The 19,033-nt window shown below is 41.3% G+C and overlaps 1 protein-coding gene across 1 annotated transcript in view; it reads right to left on the bottom strand.

The window, feature by feature from the left end:
- LOC107191085 overlaps positions 1-12,693 on the bottom strand; it is a 59,874-nt gene extending 47,181 nt beyond the window's left edge. The window contains exon 1 of the mRNA XM_015580038.1: positions 12,675-12,693. The gene's annotated coding sequence lies outside the window, so the exon portion shown is untranslated. The remainder of the gene's footprint in view (positions 1-12,674) is intronic.
- Between the last annotated feature and the right edge of the window lie 6,340 nt (positions 12,694-19,033).

Below are 19,033 nucleotides of genomic sequence, written 5' to 3'. Positions count from 1 at the left end.
GCGGATAGTACTCAATCACAAGTACTCAATCATACTAGAATCAGATCTCGATCGAGGAGTATTCGTTCGAAATTATTATCAAGACAGCTACCATGTCGAGTATTGATCTTTTCCAGGGATTCGAGCGAGACGTTCCGTTTCCGTCGTCCCGGGAACGTTTTCGATACACAAGTCCGACTCTTTTTCTGTAACCGTGGGGCCAGAGTTGTCGTCGTCTCTTTTCGGAGGCCATTTACGCGATGCGCCGCCGGTGAATTCTGTCGTTTGGTCGCACGGTCCTTTGCTTCCGCTCGCGAAATCGAACGAGACCGTGGAATGAAAAGAAGACCGTGAGAAACGAAAGCGTGCGCCCACGCGCTTGATATTCGACAATCGAAAGCTCGCATGAAATTTGTGTCATTTTCCGTAGATACCTCGATACACAGCTGAAACTAGATTTTCTGTTGTTTTTATTTGGAAAATTGCACGTTCGATGTACAATAGACGATTTAATCGTCTCTGATCAAGTTTGGTGTGTCACGCAGTTGCAATTGGAAGTGGCTAGAATACTTAATTGTTTATGGACATCTTCATTTTCATCGTAGAACTTATCGTTCGGTAGTTAGTAGGTAATTAGTAGTTTTCTATCGAATCACAGTGTGAAATATTACACGTTATGATAGAAAACCTCAAGGTCACCTTCATGTCTCAATAAATAAAGCGAAAAATCAAAAAATTAACTATCACATTCTATGCCTCGCTCGATATTAAACAACATTTTTTTATACAAAAAGTCGTTCATAGGTACATTTAGGTGATACAGTTAAGTAACTCGCCCTCTAATATTTGTGAATGAAAATGATTGACGAATACCGCGATATAGCCATAAAATTAATTGAAATGTATTTGAAAGCATGAGAAAAGCAGGTAATGGATTGAATAGTTCTGTTTCATACATTTTCATTTCGCAATGCAAACACGAAAGTGCAGATATTAATTTTTAACCGATGTATTTTCGAAAGCTTTCACGACGAGATCGCTGACGGAAGATACCAAAGTACATTTCGCGTCTTGTTAGCTAAAACGTTAAAGCGTTCCGGCGCCCGAAAGCTCGGGTAACGGAAGGAAGCTCCGACCTCGAAAGCAACACGAGCAAAAAGCTACAACTTTTGACGGTCGGTAACTAGAAACTTTGACCCTGGTGGTTCGGTCGACGATGAAGCTTAGGTGGCTACAAGCTCAATGATAAAAAGCTCTGTCCCTGAACGCTCAATGGTAAAAAGCTCCCCCGCTCCTGAAAGCCCAATGACAAAAATCTCCGGGCAAAATGCTCGCCGCTCAAAAAGATCCAGCCTGGAGTGAGCTTCAAGATCTAAAAAGCTCTGACACTGAAACCTCAATGTCACCGATCTCGATCTCGAAAGCTCGCGGGCAGAGACGGTTCGACGTCAGAACTGTGCTTATTTAACTTATACAGGGTGTCTCATTCAAGTGTGACCCCCTAAAAATATCTTTTTTAATTGTGAAAATGCAAAAAATATTTAATCTTTAATGTGAGTGGTATTAAGTGGTCGGTATCATGCAGAAGTTGTTTTATTCATATGGTCTTTTTTTCTCGAAGTTCCCAAAGTCATCGATGCTTTGTTTTCAAATAACTATATATGTTTTCAAAGTCAGATCAGAGTATGCATCTGTGTTTGAAAAAAAAATAACGATGACCTTGAAAACTTCGATAAAAACACATTTTAAAAAAATAACGCCTGCAGGATACTCATCACTTAATACCATTCGAATTACATATAAAATGTGCCTTGCGTTTTCATAAATAAACAAAATACTCGTGGGTCGCACTTAAACACCCTGTGTACCTAGGTTGCGAATATTCTATTTGGTACAATTGCAAGAGAGTCACCGTGTGGCATATATTAAAAACATATTTTTTTATTTTACTTACAGTACTTTTTATATTTCGCGTCTAAGTGAGAATGTTAATATATTGTAATCAATAGGTTCCAAGCACAATTGTGATTACGAACGTGTTGATTTATTTATATCCTATGGAATCATTTTTTATATCAACAAAAGGAAGCGCCGAAAGCACGGTGTAAGTAGTGGTGGTGCGAAGATAACGCGCCCTGACACATGGGAAATCATGACTATTGTCCCTGCACAATAAAGACAACCCTGGATGCGTCCAGGGGACGTCAAGTGTGTCAGATATCGGGGGATGGGACCTGGTTGTGGTGGTTGGAAACGTGAAAATGTTCCTCGATGGTCAAAGTAACAGAATGTCGCGATTTTCCCAGTCATTTAACACCGAGCGTACAATGTTACAAACGGGTACGAATATTTACCTGAAAAAAGTTAGAAGCTATTCTTTCGCGATATTTCTTGAATAACGTGGAACACAAATTACGTTTAACAATCGACAATTGTAATTATTTATTTGGCTGATAAAAATATCTTCACAATTTACGATAAACATATTAAATAGGAATTGATGTGGATAGAATTGAACAAAATATTATTTTATTTGTCTTTTTCGTTCGCCTTCAGATTTGCTGAAATGTTTAAATTTGAATGAATGAGATTCTTTCTTGTTTGATGGAAGATTTAGACCAATGTAATGTCAAGTAGAATTATTTCCCGTCCAGCTTTCTGATTTGATTCTATCGAAATACGAGCCATTCAGTTCAAAAGTACTGCAAGTCCAGTTTCTGTTATCGAGTCATATGTAACCATAACAACAATGCTATCGATCTGCACGAAACTGGAATAATAAAAATACAGGGCTCGTATATCACATTTACAACCAGAATAAATAATATTCGTATAAAATCTGAAACGATGAAACAGAAATATCCAGAAGATAATAAGATTGAGTTTATGGGATATGGTGTCGATCAATCTGACGGTAGACTCGATTGAAGGAGATGCGAAGAATCGAAGATCTCTGTCGGTTTAATCACCCACCTGTCTCCAGATTTCTGTAGTCAGAGCCTTCCGGTGCGACAGAGCTTTATTCACTGAGGATTTATTCAGAGAGACTCACCGCTGCTCCTCCGTTATTTTCCTTGATTCTCTTTCTGAATGCATGAAGCGCGGTAATTAGTAACTACGACCAAGCCCCGATCCATTCCGCGACCTACTTCGCGGTTCCCTAAAAGATAAATAAATAAATAAGAGCACTTCGTGTACCCTTCTTTCTCGGATAAACAGGACGCGGAGCCAGCAATCGATGCATTGATCGAAGACGATTCGGACGCTCATGACTCGTGACTTATTGAAATATTTATGGTATTCAACGAGGTATATTATTCAACTAAAAATTGGTCAGATTGAAGTTATTTGGAGAGCTATTAAGAGTTACTAATAGTTATTATTATAATAGTCTTTTCTAATTTAGTATTTTAAGAATACAATTATCATTCTATTTCCTATTAATTTTCGTCACGTTCGGTATCCCCCAAGGGCTAAAAACGTTCGACAATCTCCGACCATTCGGTCAAATAGGGTCCATTTCGGAATCACGTTCTGCAACATTGCATTTCCGAGTCACAATATACAGGGGCCGTTCGATATTCGTTTGATTTAACGCCAAAACCGCCAGCGTTGTACGCACACTAAATTAAATTGTATAATATATAATACAGTACAATACAAAATGCATAATAAATTAGAAGTCAACATAGATTACGATAATGGGACCTTCCCGACCTTCCATCTAGACATTGAAATACACTGCTTCAAAGATTTAGGGGATCGCTAATCCAGGCAGTCCTTTACACCAATCAAAAGAAACAAAATAAGTGACATAGGTTTGCTAAATTGATATTTTTCCCGCATAATACTGACACTATTAACACCTGGTTATATTTTTATACAAAATTGTACAATCTTGTATTGACGAGCAGAACGTCTGCGATACATGATCCTCTAGTTCATAGTTTCCCGAACTCTTTAAGCTCACTACCCTCTTTTCAAAGTTTTACTGTATACTACCATCACCTGTATCTACCTGCCCAATTAACCACTCCTCTACCGAAGCTAGAGCTTCGATCCACAAGCCCCGTGTAATTAAACAACCGAATATTGTTAACCAACAGCACAGAAAATGAACAACCGACAAAAAGCATGAGAGAACCGTGGGCAAAAGCATATCTCCCGCGCAGAAATTTTCACGGCACACAGTCAAACGAAGTAGATGACCGGGAACAGAAAAGGGTGGGAGAGAGGATGAAAGGGGTGGTAAATAACACAGGCGAGCGTGTTTCGCGGACGACTGCGCTCCCATTGAAGCCGGTCCCGGGGAGGATTCGAGCGGAAAAGTAAAAGGACAAGGGAAGCGTGGAAGAGCTGGAATAAATAATTAAGCGCGTCTGGCCTCGCTTTAATATTCCGTGCATAGTGTGACGAAGGAACGGCCACCTCTAAGATACCCCGTTGTCGTCCGCGTGGACGCATTAATTAAAATTCCACCCACCGGATAATCCATCTCGGCGCAACGTAAACCCAAAGTCTTCGAGAACGCCCTCGTAGGAGAGGCTGCACCGTCCAATTCCCTTAAAAGGAGACCAGCCGGGTTTACGATAGTTCCCCTTATTCCGTCGGTAAACGGAGACGAGGCTTGCGACAACTTTCTTTTTGTTTATGCATCCAAGATTGTACTAGGGGAGAGTTGCCTATTTTGGACCACTTTTCTAATTTTCTCTCTTACGCACGCATAGAACATCGCAGGATGAAAACAGAAACAGAAAAACTACAAGCATTATACGTAAATTGTAATGGTGTATTGGGGCGATCTAATAGTTTCTGGAAAGTTTCTGGGGATCGTTAAGACAGGCGGCGTGCTCGTAATTGAGACGAGATCGAATCCTTAAAATCCGCTCGAATTAGCAAGTCGTTCTCGCCAGCCCCCTCCCATTCCCACTTAGTCGTCGTCTTTTAAATTGTTAGTTCTGGAAATTTTCATCGGGCGCCGCGTAGTCGCGTAAGTCGTTCGAAATTTAATTATCAGCCAGCGAGCCGAGAGGCAGGAAAGTTACATCTGGTCCGGCGGAAAGTTTCACGAGCCCAGAGGTGACGCGACAGAGGCGCGCCCTCGCAATGGCCTAGTTCGATACACGTGTCAAAGTAAACGCGCCGGGCCTTTCAGCCGCTTGTCTAATTAAGGTAGGCCTTTTTAGCCGGCGTTTGATTAAACGGGGAGGAAATTAGGAGAGCTGCCGGGACCTAGAGAGACATCGAAGCGACGCACGGTGGTCCAAATGCTCGATCTATGGTTGGTTCAACGAGACGAGTCAGTGTAAAATAATCGAAACATTCACTTGCTGAGCCTAGCTACAGTAAATCCTTTATGAATGTTTCGAGGCTCATACAGAGTGAACCACGAATCGTGATCAGTAGAGATTACTCTGTCATTAGCAGTCCGATCGATTATGTTTTTATCGGGTATAGCATGGTTTCAAGAGAGCTTTATCGTGATTATAGCAAATTTGTTGTCAACTCTTTTCTTTCATGATTTTTCAATGTCACTTTCAATTTTTGGGAAATTTTCGTATAGGTGGACGAGAATACAAAATCTGACTACCTGGAATTGTTAGGGAAAGGTTAGCGGTCCTTTGTACACAGGTACCATATTGCTTGGAAGTAATAAAAGTTTTGAGGGTTATCCCCTCCAAAAGCTACTTTTCCTGCAGGTAGATAAATTGTGTATAAGGCGAATGTAAGCGATAGCTCTGTTATTAGTTGTCTATACTTCGTTGGACTGTGAAAGTGTTTCGCGTGTGTTTATTCAGTGAATTATTTTTAATTCTATCGTGGATACATCGTTTGAAGGTATGTTCTGTTTATACGATTTTTTATTTTCATATATGTAGGGTTCTTTCTAATTTGTCCACCATATATCTTGCGGGAATTGTGAGGGGTATCTATTGGCTACTTGGAAATTAAAAAATAATATCTGTAATTTGATTTTTAGTGTTACCATACGATATAGATAGAGTAATAGAAACAACGGTAAATGGTTTGAGAATACGACAAAGGAATACCGAAAGTTCACCAAAAAGTATACAACACCTAATATACAACTGTCATTTCCTTATGAAAATTATACGATCGCTTTATTGTAGTTCTCTGATTATTCTGTTTGACTTCGCTATCGAATAACGCTCATATTCCCTTTGTCTTATCAGCTAGATTCTGCTTGCATGCCAATGGCGATCCTATTCTATTTAACTGACAAGCTTTGATTCTGTTCTACTCGGTTTATCAATAACACTGTCTCTGTCTAGTCATCCAATCACAGATTGTTCTATTCTACGTAGCATAATAGGAAATGTCCATACTCGAATAATCGAGCCAGAAGAACCATTCCCATTTTCATCCCTTTACCATTAACGAATCTGTTCTACCTATTCAATTAGAAGCTGCCTTCACGACACAAAAATTCTATAAATGTATGTTATTATGAAGCTTAAACTTCATTTGTTCCATCACGATGAACCAGAAGACGAACATTAGATGTTCGTTCTAATTGAAATGTAACTGTATTAGAAGTTTAGCACACACACTAATTCAATTTAAACGTACGACCTAAGACCTACGTGTTAGGTCACGTTAAAATGAGTAGATCGAAGTTAGATCCCCGGCGAGACCGAAGTGACATTGAAGTTAAACCGTGAATCATATTACAGCTCTCCAGGCTTACATCTGACTGGGGAACATTGTGAATACATCCAGAATTTCTAACGGTACTGAAATTTCACCGAATCACACAGTATTAAACGCTTAGAGTTAGATTCAGGTTATGTTTTAATCAAATCTAGGCCAGATTTGCCTTTGACGATATCAAATAAATAGAGCTTCAAACGTTGGACAAAATATCAAACATCTTTCATAAGTAACACCACAAACATACGTGAGGTCTGGGTTGCTCCAGACTGACTTTGACTCTGCATACGTCAGATAACATAGAACTTCGCAACGAAACTCGTACCTAGCTGACACGTACCTGAATATTTCAGCTAGCTATCATATTTGAGTTGAGCCCGAGTTAGATCTAAATAACGTCGCGTGCATCTAATCTCTGTAATTAAGTTTGAACATTATTAAAAGCTACTGATACACCTTCTATTTAAAACTCGGACACGTTAGCCAAGTCTTATTCCATTGCACGCGTATCCAGCAGATCTTCAAATTCAATTATTTCGAAAACGAAGTATCAAATGAAAAAATTTTATTGTATATTTTCGACTTATTTTTTCACGTAGAAGCATATCTCCTACTCGGTTGTACCGCCAGTTACACGACATCCTGTACAGTAAATCCTTGATTAGTGTTCGAAGGCTCCTCAGCACTGAACAATTAAATGTTTCAAAAACTAATGGTTCTATGCAGCTGAAAATTCAGCGTTACACCTGGGGATCTCTTCTTATCAGTACTGAGAAGTCGTCGGACACTCATCGAGGATTTACCGTATGTTAGATCTGGTTCAGGTCAGATTTCAGACAAGTCCAAGATCACCATTACTCAAACCAAATCTAGGATTTCGTTTCCAATGGAACAATTAGATAAGCAAGACTCTGGTCCTACCGGTTAGGTCAACGTTCGTGATCGTGTCCAGGATTAGGGTCCAAGATGAATCTAAATTGAAAGTAAGATAGGCTTCGATGGCGATTACGTCGTGTTTCCCGCCGGTTATATAGGCCAGCTCGTAAGCTCGACCCGTAGTCCGAGATAGAATGTCGGTTAGGTACGTTCTCGAGGTTAAATCACGAGAAGTCCAGAGGCAGAGAGAAATCCCTTTTTATTATACGCTCCTTGCGCAATAGCCTACCTCCTCTGGTCATAACTCATCAGAGGTGGACGGCTTAATACATTCGGAAGCCGGCGTTTTCCCTCCTCAGCTAACGAAAAAAAAAAAAAAAAGAAAAATACATAACCGCCGTGAATCCCGAAGTGGGCCGGAATTAAGCCCGAGGAAAACACATTATACCGCCGCCCGGGAATATACGGGTATATTTTACGATTTATGGAAATTCCGGCCGCGTAACGTTTCCGTGTCGCTGGTCAGGTCCGATCGAAATTCGCGGAAATTCGCGCCACCGACCGCAATAAAACGATAATCCCCGAAATTGATCCTTTAAATGATAGAAACGCGTGGGCGCGTACCATCGTCGAAAATATTGCTTTTGTAATGAATTCGGGGTTTCCTTTAAACAAAGGGTATGAATATACACGATGAAATGCTCGTGAACAAATGATAGAGAGATTAAACGGACGGACTATATATCCGCTTGCAAAGGGGTTCGAGCGTTTTTCCTGTTTTTTGGAAGATAAACGGATCGAAAATGGCTAGAACCTAAAATCCTGGATGTAGGTACTTTAATTCATTAATACAACGTGAGGTGGAAGTTGGTTGAATCCAAGTGAACCTTTTAACGCTCAGTATGACGTATACGTCATATCTAGAAAATCATATTTCCAGGAGTTTTCTAAAAATACAAATGGCGTGCACGTAGTAGGACCATTTCCGAGTTAACTAATCCCGAGAAATAATTTTTCCCCTGGAAAAAGTATTCGGGCATTAAAGTGTTAAAAATAAATTTTTAAAAATGTGTAAATAGGTTGATTTAGTATAGATATTTTTGACTTCAAAATAACAAGGTACATACATATCATTCTTATACTCAGTTTTGAAATGACGATATTTCATGTTCACTGTCGAGGAGCCTTGGAGCACTCATCGAGAATTTACTGTAGTTGAATTAGAAATCTTTCTGTCATTGAAGGCCCAAATTTTGTTTCCAGCCTCAAAGTTACAGCCATCGCGCGATTTAGCAATCCGAATAAATATGTATTGAATTAAAAAGAATTAAAATTGGATGAAATTTCACGATACTTTTTTCCAAGTGTCAACATAGAAGGCGTACAATATTCTCGACCGAAAAATTATCAAGCACGCCAGCGAGTGGTCAATTTATCGAACAGCTTTGAAAGCCATATCGAAAGCAGACAGAAAAAAAGGGTAGCAACGATCGACGGTTAAAGGAAACCTCCCCCACCGTAATTTCGCGTGGATGCAGCGCGCGCTGACCATCGCAATGGAATTGAAATTGTTCGTGATGAAATCCCACCACCTCCATCCCCCCTTCTCTTCCGTCTGTCCAGAATCAAGCCTAACTAACTGGCAACGAAAACTGTGAAAGGACGGCGAACGGAGATAGGCGGAGAAGGGAGGGGAATAGTGACACGCGACACGGAGAAACGAAATGAAACTGCTGAGAGTCGAAAGGAGAAATTGCTCTTTTCAACCAATCACCCCCCTCCCACCCATACACACACACACACAGAGCCACTGGCCCGTTCTTTTTTCCCTCGTTTTCTCTCGTTCCTCCGCGAGCTCGAATCAACGTGATTAATTACGATATCGCTTTTTACTCGCTGTTGTATCCCGCCCATGCCATTCGATCGCCACTTTACTTTTTACTCCAGAACCCCCAGCCCTTTCCAAGTCGTGGCCTGTTTCAGAAAACGCCCGAGAAACGCTTCCCCTCGGCTGTTTTTTTTTTTTGCTGTGTTCCGTGAATTCGTTCGTTTGATATCGTTGTGAATGAAGAGTCGTGCTCGTAGTATATGAGTCAATGGTTGACAAAACACTGGTAGAAGGGGATAGATTCTCGAAGGGTGTGATGGTAGATTATTATTAGACACATTGTTTTTGATATACTTTTTCGTGTGTAATTGTTATGGTTCTGATGTGAATTCGTAAGAGTTTTCTTTTTAATTTGCATCGAACAGAAAAAGTTGCGAGGTTAAGATGAGAAATAGTTTTTACTTTAACCACAATACAGAAGAATGAAAAATTTTAGGGTAGTTTTGTAGATATATACACAGGCAGTATATATAAAACACATACAGAAGTTGATGTTATGAAATAATAAAAATGAAACAAATTGAAGAAGTGATAACTTTTTTATCCGCTACAACTTATAATACTATCTATTAAAAGACCTCGATTCCTTTCACTGCACAAGCTTGGAACCATTAAACAATTAAGTATCGTGGAACTTATTAACGTCGAAGATATAAATATTTTATATACGCGTCAGCCTAAGATCACATAATGACTGAAACGTATCCGTTATTAAAAGAAAATTCATTTCGTCATTAAAACATCATAAGCTCGATAATCCTTTTTCCGTGTGAACCAAAATGGCGTCCGTCGGAATTTCCCTGGTAGCGTACCGCAGGATCGCATCGTCAAATATTGATTAACAATCTCGTCGAGCCATCCCATAAACGACAATAAATTCTGTTAAATGGACAGGAATAAAGGGGTGACGCGGTCGAATTTTATCGAGGCCTTAAAAATATTTATACAGCGAAACGCGACGCGGGTGGTATCCCCGGGATAGAATGAAGCATTAAACGGAACGATCGGGGGAGAGCGAACGACCGGCCACGGTTATTACGCGTTTCTCGTTCGTTCGACGTGGTAGCCGACTCGTAAAGCCTCTACCCCCGTCGGCAAATTAATCATAAAGTTTCCGAACAACAATCCCTCCGCGTTGTATTTCGAACGGCCATACCGCGAGATCGAACTTCTGTTATCCGTACTTATAATGAGACACGATTCTCATGATCACGGGTTCATCAGAATTATACAGGGTGTTCAAAAGAAAAATATCTAGAACTTCAGAAGCTTCTAACACTCGTTGAATATGAATTAAAATTTCTAATCAACATTAGCTCTTAAAATCCATCCCTTCGATGGGAAAGTACAGAAGTTTATTGTTACATTTCTTACAGATGTTCCGTATGTTTTTCTTCTATTTCAATGGAAAACTCACATCTGAGTCGATGTATGTTTTAAAATATTATTCGTAAATTGTATATTTACCATTTCTACTTTAGAATGAGAGGCGAGCATTGTTAACGACGCGGTGATATCACTGACCATATTGTGGATGAATAGCGAAGACTAGGTGTACGTTTGTCAAGTAATCTCTGTTGATATGAGCAATACTCTCTGGTGTTGACATACAATCTTGAAGTAGTGTGCTTCTAAACCAATTCTCCTGTTTACATTCGATGCGTCGCGAGGTGACTCACATACGACATCGAACGCTCGTAAATAGAAACTTTGATTTTAAATCGATAGGATGTTTACAATAAGAACCTATGATTAGATATCTTTTACTTCACTCGGTGAATACTACATATAAGCCTCTAAAATCTTAGTCTCTTTTTTTAATACCCTATAGATCCTAAACTTAGAAATAACAACCTAACTCAGACCTCTGATAAACACAAATTACACTCTACATTTACATACTAATCCATTCAAGTTCCCCAAAAGTAAACTCATTAAATTACTTCGTAATTTACGCACGATCAAAGTTTCACTTATAAACATACACACATCACGTTTTGGTTCAGGATGTTTTATCCTTATCGAGGATGTCTTATTTGAAAGGTATTTCGAGATACAATAGTACTAACGAGGACACAGCGTTGAAATAGATCGATATCGCCAGATTTCGAACGACGCAACGGCCGAAGCGAAAGCGGCTTTAAAAGCGCAAAAATATGTCATCCAAGGGGAAAGTTCATTTCCGTTCGGACAGATTCGTTCAATCTCGATAGAATTGTTCCATGGCCGATGAAATTCATTCTCCAGCTACTCTGTGGAGACTGCACTGTCAAATTGCGCGATATCCATTCAAGTTTCGCCCTCCCCCCGCCCCCCTGAGCGGGATTAACGAATTCCACAAAGCGGCCCGAGGGGATCGCGGTGAACTTCTCGATTTAACGACTGGGAACAGTGGCGGGAAGAAATTTCGAGTTTTACGGTATCTTCATTGAATAACTAAAGAGAAGACTTAAGGCAGAAGGAAAGGGGTGGAAGGGGTGAAGTATCGCCCGGGAAGATACCGGATCTAATTCCCCGCCAACGCTCACGGAACTTTCGCAAACTAAATTGCTCCAGGGCCGAACGAAAGTTTTCTATCGACTCTGTTTGCAACAAAGTATAAGATAGAGCAACCACCTATAGTTTAAGCACACTATAACACAATTATCCAACTTTCCGATTGATATACAAAAGACAACCGCCTAATTGTTACCGCGAATCTGGTGAAAAACACCTCTCTAACTGAACCAGAAAATTATACAGTAAATCCTGGATCAGTGTCCGAAGGCTCCTCAGCACTGAACATTAAATATTTCATAAACTAATGACCACATGTGGGTGAAAGAAATATTATTGGCTTCAGAATTCCAAGCTCTATCACTATGCTAAGCCTGATTAAGCCAAGAAGCCTTCGAGCACTCATCGACGATCTACTGTATTTCATATAACATCGATTAAACAAAGGATTCGTAAGAAACCACGAAAAGAGATCGATCTCCTTAACCTCCTCGAATTCACAATCTATCCACCATTTACCAGATCCAACCTCGAATATACATATATCGAACCACTTGAAATACTAAAAATTCCAGGTGGTATTTTCAAAATGAACGAAAATACTACACACAAGCGACAAATTTATTCTACATACAGGATCGTTGATCGATACGGAAGCACGAGCACTGGCACGAGAAAGACAGAGAGAGCAAAGGCACGCGGCCCGTCAAAACAAACACCGAGAGCACCGGAAACCACGGAGCTTACGATCTATTTGATCTACCTTGCGATCGTGGCAGGTCGCGACGAGACGGGGACATCGAACGCGTACGATCCACCACCTGGGCCCCTCTTTTCTCGTCCTACCCCAGTGATTCTTCGATTTTTGGTCGAGGTGGATGTGTGCGTTCGTGCGGTAAAAATTGTTTCCGTTCGAAGAGATGGTGGCTGACTTGCGGCGTCCGATCGTCGAGATTTTTGGGAGCTTGCGGTCGCACGTGAGAACACCACACGGCCGAGTGGCGCGACTGAACTTGTTGGGGAGGGAGGGCGGGGAAAGGGTCGTAGAAAGGAAATACGACGGAAGATCGAGAATACGAGAAGGGTTGAAGAATATCTAAGAACAGGGGGGGTGGTGGAATGGGGATGAAAGGGTTTCACAGAGAAACGGGCAAGATTGATGCAGTTCGTATGGAGACAGTGGAATTATTGAGGAGAAAAGAAATAATGAGTGAAGGGTTGGGGAATGTGAGGGGGTGGAAAATAGGTGAAGACTGAATATTGAGGGCTGGTTGAGTCACAGAAAGTAAAGTATCGATGAAAAGTGGGGAAACAGAAAGGGTTGAACTGTATCTGAAAAGAGGGTGGAATGTGAGATTGGACGTGATAGAATGTCATGGGTGTGGGAAGGAATGAGGGCAAGATTGATGCAGTTAGTATAGTGACGGTGGAATTATTGAGGAGAAGAGAAAGAAGGGACGGAAGGTTGAGAAATGTGAAAGGATGAAAAATAGGGAAACTGAAGGTATAACATATTCTCGAACGAATATTCTTTGCAACTGGTCGTCAAGAAGACGCGAGAAGGGTTGTTGAAGGGTTAAAAAATAGCTGAAAACTCGATGAAACAGAAAGTGAGTATAAAAAGATGTTACAGGAGGTACAAAAAAATGTAGTGACATCAGAGACAGGGACGTATAAAGATCATTTATTTTTCAAATTATTTCCATTGATACGGTTTTTAATGCCCCAAAGAACATGTTTCTGAGATTGAAACGATTGAAGGTATCGGAGATTCGATACGCGGGCTGCCGCCACATTTCAGCACGCGCGAAGATGCGGGGAATTCCCTGGGAAACATGTATATCTGACGTGAGTAATGATCCTGGCGTGAATCGCGATACGTGATCGTTACTCCCCTACATATAAACGCTTCCTTCTTGTGGCTGGTGCAACCACGTATCGTTCCAGGTCGCCAACGATGTTTGTTGCACCCTCAGGATCGTGGATATAACCGAAGCGAATGTAACTCGTGGTGAACGAAACAGAAAGGAATATTTCTCTTGATTAAAATCAGCACAATGTTGATTTGGAAGTGAAGAATAATGTGATCAGCTATCTGGAAAATTAAAATTGCTTGCGGAGTATAATAACCCTTTATGGACCAACGTACTAGGGGTGTTTTCTAAGTTCTGGGATTTACGATCTGACTGAATAATGGTAACGACTAATGATTTTAGGTACAGAAAGCCCTGATGGACTGTCAAAAAGTTTTTTCAGGTGACTTTAAAAAACTAGTGTCTAATATGGACGGAAATTCATAAAACAGACAATTTATAATACAATTCTCTGGACTTTGGAAACACCCCTCGTATATTGTACTTGCAAAGAGTATCGTACAATTTAATTTGAAACTGAGTGAACGTGAACAGCATAGAAGTATAACTCAACCGTTAATTAATTTGAACTAATTGAAATGTGAATAAAATAGGAAATTCGAATTTCACGTGAAACTATTTGAAAAAATGTTCAGCATTGCCAATCGACAATGAAAATTCAACGTTTCGCTCGAAGTAGAAAAGAAAATTATGATCAGACACGCTGGGATAGCTTCGATATTAATTTTCGTTAAAATTGTCGATATTTTTCACGATGCGACGGTTAATAAAATGACTGAGCGTAAGCAGCGAATTTTCGAGGTTCCATCGTGAATTCTCGGCTGGACAAACGCACAGATATTTTAATACCTCCCGCACCAAACATCGTAGAAACCTACCGTTTCGCTGACGTCAAACAGGCGTTCGCCGATGAAATCTCGACAAAGACAGGGGGGGGGGGGAAATTTCTACGCCTAGAGTTCAACACGCCCTTTCTGTATGCACTTGCCGCGCACCCCTTCTTCGCGGGGGAAACGTTCGCGGTGCGACGTTAAAACGCAATTTCATCGAACGATGCAATGTTTCCTTTTGGAGGAATGAATGATATTTCGATATGAATCCACGGGACATGACGTGTAGATACACATTCATGCTCGAAAGCTTTGAATCCGTCATTCAATGAGGAACTAATTTAGATTCTGTGATTGAAAAATATTACCCATTGAATTCGATTTAGTCGACTAAACGTTACAGTGACTCACATATGCATTCACAGACTTCTGAAATAACAATTAGCTGTGAAAGCTTTTATGTAATTTCTTTACTTTATCATCTTTTTGTGATTTTCCAGTGAACTTCACATTTTGTCAAGAAGAAATTAAATTGGCTCAAGTTCAGTTTACACTGAATTTGGAATCCAAACCTTGGATTAAGGTAGATTAGAATTGTTTCAAATAAATTATACAAATATCAATTAGAATTGCGTGGAGTCAGGGTTAGATCCATGTTAACTCACTGACGACCAAATAACACCTAGGTTATATCTACATATTATAAATCTTCATTAAAATCGTGACAATTTTGCATTAAATTCCCTCATTGGTCCCTATTATCAACCCCACAGAAAATTTCTAACGCCCAAGAATCGATTCGAAATTCAAGAAATTCATCCATCAAGACCACCCGGGGATGAGCTTTCACGATGTGGTGAGGTTTCAGTGCAAGCTAGGTCTAACGTCAAGTTTCGTGACGTAAGGATAATTCAAAGTTACGGAAACTTGTCCCTCGGTGGCACTCCGGTCCCGCGGATATTACGCGTCTGGGGATACGCAAGGGAACAAGACCGAAACTTCGCGGCCCCGTGCTTGTAATTGAAGGAAGATTCACGGGTCCGTAACCACAGGGTGGTGGTGTGTACCTGTGCGCGTTCGAGGAGAGGAGGAACCATTCATCGCGAACAAAGGGGCTCGAGCACCCTTCTCGTGTCTTTTTTCTCCCCTGGGCCTAGCCTCGTCTAGGGGTGGTTTGGTGGATGGATGCGGGACGGAGGGGGAGGTGGAAGTATCATCTTGAAAGCCGATCGCGCTACTTCGAAGTTGGCAGAGGCTCGTTCAGAGTCGGATTCTCATTAAAAATTCACGCGAGCCAAGCGAGAAGAGCGCTCGGCCGGGCTTAATCAATCAGGGACCGCTTAAGCATTCGGCCGTCTTACTTGTTCTTCGTCGAGGGGGTTAGAAAGTCAGCTGGAAAGTCTTCTGGGCGTTCTTACGTGGACTCCATTATCGCCGACTCGAGACACTCTGTCTTTGAGATCCTCCGACTCCTCGATCGCGCTATCCTTTCGGAGGGGTGGGCGGTTCATTAAACCGTAGGATGGTTCTTTAGTTTTCATACTCGCCAACGGTATTTTATAATTGCAAAGAAGTTACGGAGAATTTTTGGTCAGTGATAGAAAGTTTCGTGAAAGGGTGCAGGTCGTGGAAATGTATGTTGATAAAGAGAGACTAGTAGATTTGTGGAAGTATCAGGTGTAGGTAGTCCACTATTTTTTGTGAAACATTCATTTCGAAATAATTCAAATACTTATCCTAAACATACTAACTTTAGAATTACCAGCGTTGAATGTATACTAAAGTCAATTGTATAATACGTCAATATTTATAGTATCTATACATTGTTGTAAAATATACAATGAATTCCAATTCGCAACGACCCATCTTCTGAAATTTACACAACGACTGCTGCAACGAGTTACCGTTTTTCCTTGCATCCAGTAAAAACAAGCACGCCATAATCAGCGCCAGTACTAAAGAAGCGTACAAATTACCGAACAATCGACCCATTCTCTTCTCAACAAGCAATCTTCTCCGTATTACTGCGAATCGAATCGAATAATACTGCACCTCCCGAGCATTGGGATATCCCATCGTGCCGGAATAAATTATTCTCGAGACTGTTGTCGCGATCCTGAATAACGTTTTTCGTCCCTTCTGACTAATGAGCTCCTCGAGCACAGTGACAGCAACAGCAGCAGCCGAACCGGTGCTAGCGAATCGAACGTGGAAAAAAAATCTCATTGCAACGGGGATTCGATGATTCATCGAGAAATCGAGACGGACGGGTCACTCAGCAGATTACATGTTTAAATATGAATAAGCCGCCGTGCGCGCGTGCACAGAGAGGAAGGGAGCGGCGGGATACGCGCAGGGAACGTCGATAATTTAGCGCAATCGTGATAATTCAGCCTGAAATGCAATTCCCCCGCTGACAACGGGCATCTTCCAACCCCCCTCCCCTTCCTCCCATGACGTTATAAATTTTCGTTTGGCGGCCGATATTACCGGGGAACGTTAAAAATTCCTGTAAAATACGGCACCCCGTCAAAAGTCGGATCAGAACTTCTTCGAGCCGATAAATCTCGCGGGAGATATATCCGCGCCCCGTCAAAAACAACTCGCAATCCCCTCCCGCGGATATATGAATCATTATTTACGAAAAATCCTGCTTGGGCATTTCCGCGAAGTGAATCTCCGTTCGAATATCGGAATTGTATTTTTCTGGCCACCCATTCCCACTCTGCATGGGTCTTTTTTCATTTTAATTATCGATTTGTTAACAATATATCGAACGAGAACTGTGAAGAATTTATCGCTGGTGGTTTTCGATTTTCATTCTTCGAACGGATACTGTCGTGCGGTTTATCGGGAATTCTATCATGTATTGTGGTCGCAAGGGGGGGGTTCTACGGAGAATTACAGGTGTATTTTTGTTTTACAGTGGAATTGGTCTCTTGTTTCTTGTTTCTTTATCTGGAAAAAAGAATGGTATGGGAGTCTGTTTACTATTGCACAGAATCCTATCGATTTTTGTTATTTGAGCACACTGTAGAATCAAGTTACAGTGAAATTCTGTTTACGTGAACGAAATTCCAGTAGTGCCTGATTAACTGAACTCTAGCTGAGTAGGAGGAAATAGGTGAACTCCTATTATTATATACGACCTGATTACACGAACTACCTTGGCCCCAGACAGGAGTTCTACTGCACTTGGCCATAATTACGGTGATTTATAGGAAATGATTATAATGTAAGTATCAAGAGTATATAATTCAACGATTAACAAATCGTCAGATTTGAGTTCAGTTGATCTTCAATCGTTACATCTGTAGTGTATCTGAATTCATAATTTTAATTACCAATATAATTGGACAGAACTTCGTTTCCCATTCTAAAGTCTTCAGAACATTAACAATCGTCCATAAATACAATCAAATTTCTTCAAAACTCTATTTTACTATGCTGTACGAACCAGAAGATGTAAAAAAATGCATAAACATCCGCAGTCTAATCATCAAACCTTTTCCCATACTTTTTGCTGGTAGTATAGTAAATTAACCCCCTCCACCGTCCCCCCAAAAAGAAGTATCACGAGAGATGAGGAAGATTCAGGGTCCTCGAGGTTCCCTAATGACCGATGCCTGACTCGCCGCGTTTCAGGGACCATCGGGCTCAATTACCCTCGGAATTAATGTATGAATCAGGTACATACACACGTGCTGGTAGCGTCTCTGTCCAAGCCCCCACTCCCGCCCCTCGTATGTACGTGTTGCCCCAGATTTCGTCTTGCTCTCGAACACCGGCCCATTGACCTTTCGTTGGGCGGGCGGCCGAATCGCCGGAAATTCGCGGACCACGCGGAACGGCCGCTGAGGAGAAGAGAGGGAATGAGACAGAGAGAAAGAAAGAGGGGTACCAGCGTAAAGGAAAAGTAGCTAGCGCGCGGGAGGCGATAGAGCCACGGCCCCGAGATCGATGGGGTCGTATTAATTATAACAACCCGGAAGAGCACTCGAGAGCCAACCCCTTTCGGCCACTCGACCGCCTCCGTGGACGAAACGGAATTCGCCACGACGGCGGAAAAAAATCTTGTGACTCGGGGAACTACTCGTTGCTGCCGGAACGAGTATCCGAGTGTCGCGCGCAACAACCACCCCCTACAACCCTCCCTCCCACACGAAGCAACCTCCTTCGTTCTACGAGTGGTGTGTACATGGTCGTGAGTAATTATACACGCTGGTATATCAACTAGTTTTGGATTTTAGTATCTGCTTTGGGGTTGGATAATATTCCTTGGAGTTGGAGGAATAATTGTGAACTTAACCATTTAACAGTTCAAGGGTTGTGTCGATATTGTACAAGTGGTTATGTCAGAGTTTTGGCGAATTCGGTGTTCATTGTTCGTTTCGTGTATACAGGGTGAACCACGAATC

Source organism: Dufourea novaeangliae, unplaced genomic scaffold, assembly GCF_001272555.1.
Source record: "Dufourea novaeangliae isolate 0120121106 unplaced genomic scaffold, ASM127255v1 scaffold221, whole genome shotgun sequence".
In the NCBI taxonomy this organism is placed as follows: Eukaryota; Metazoa; Arthropoda; class Insecta; order Hymenoptera; family Halictidae; genus Dufourea; species Dufourea novaeangliae.
Note: the sequence above shows the minus strand (reverse complement) of the source record. Positions and strands in the feature narration are given on the sequence as shown.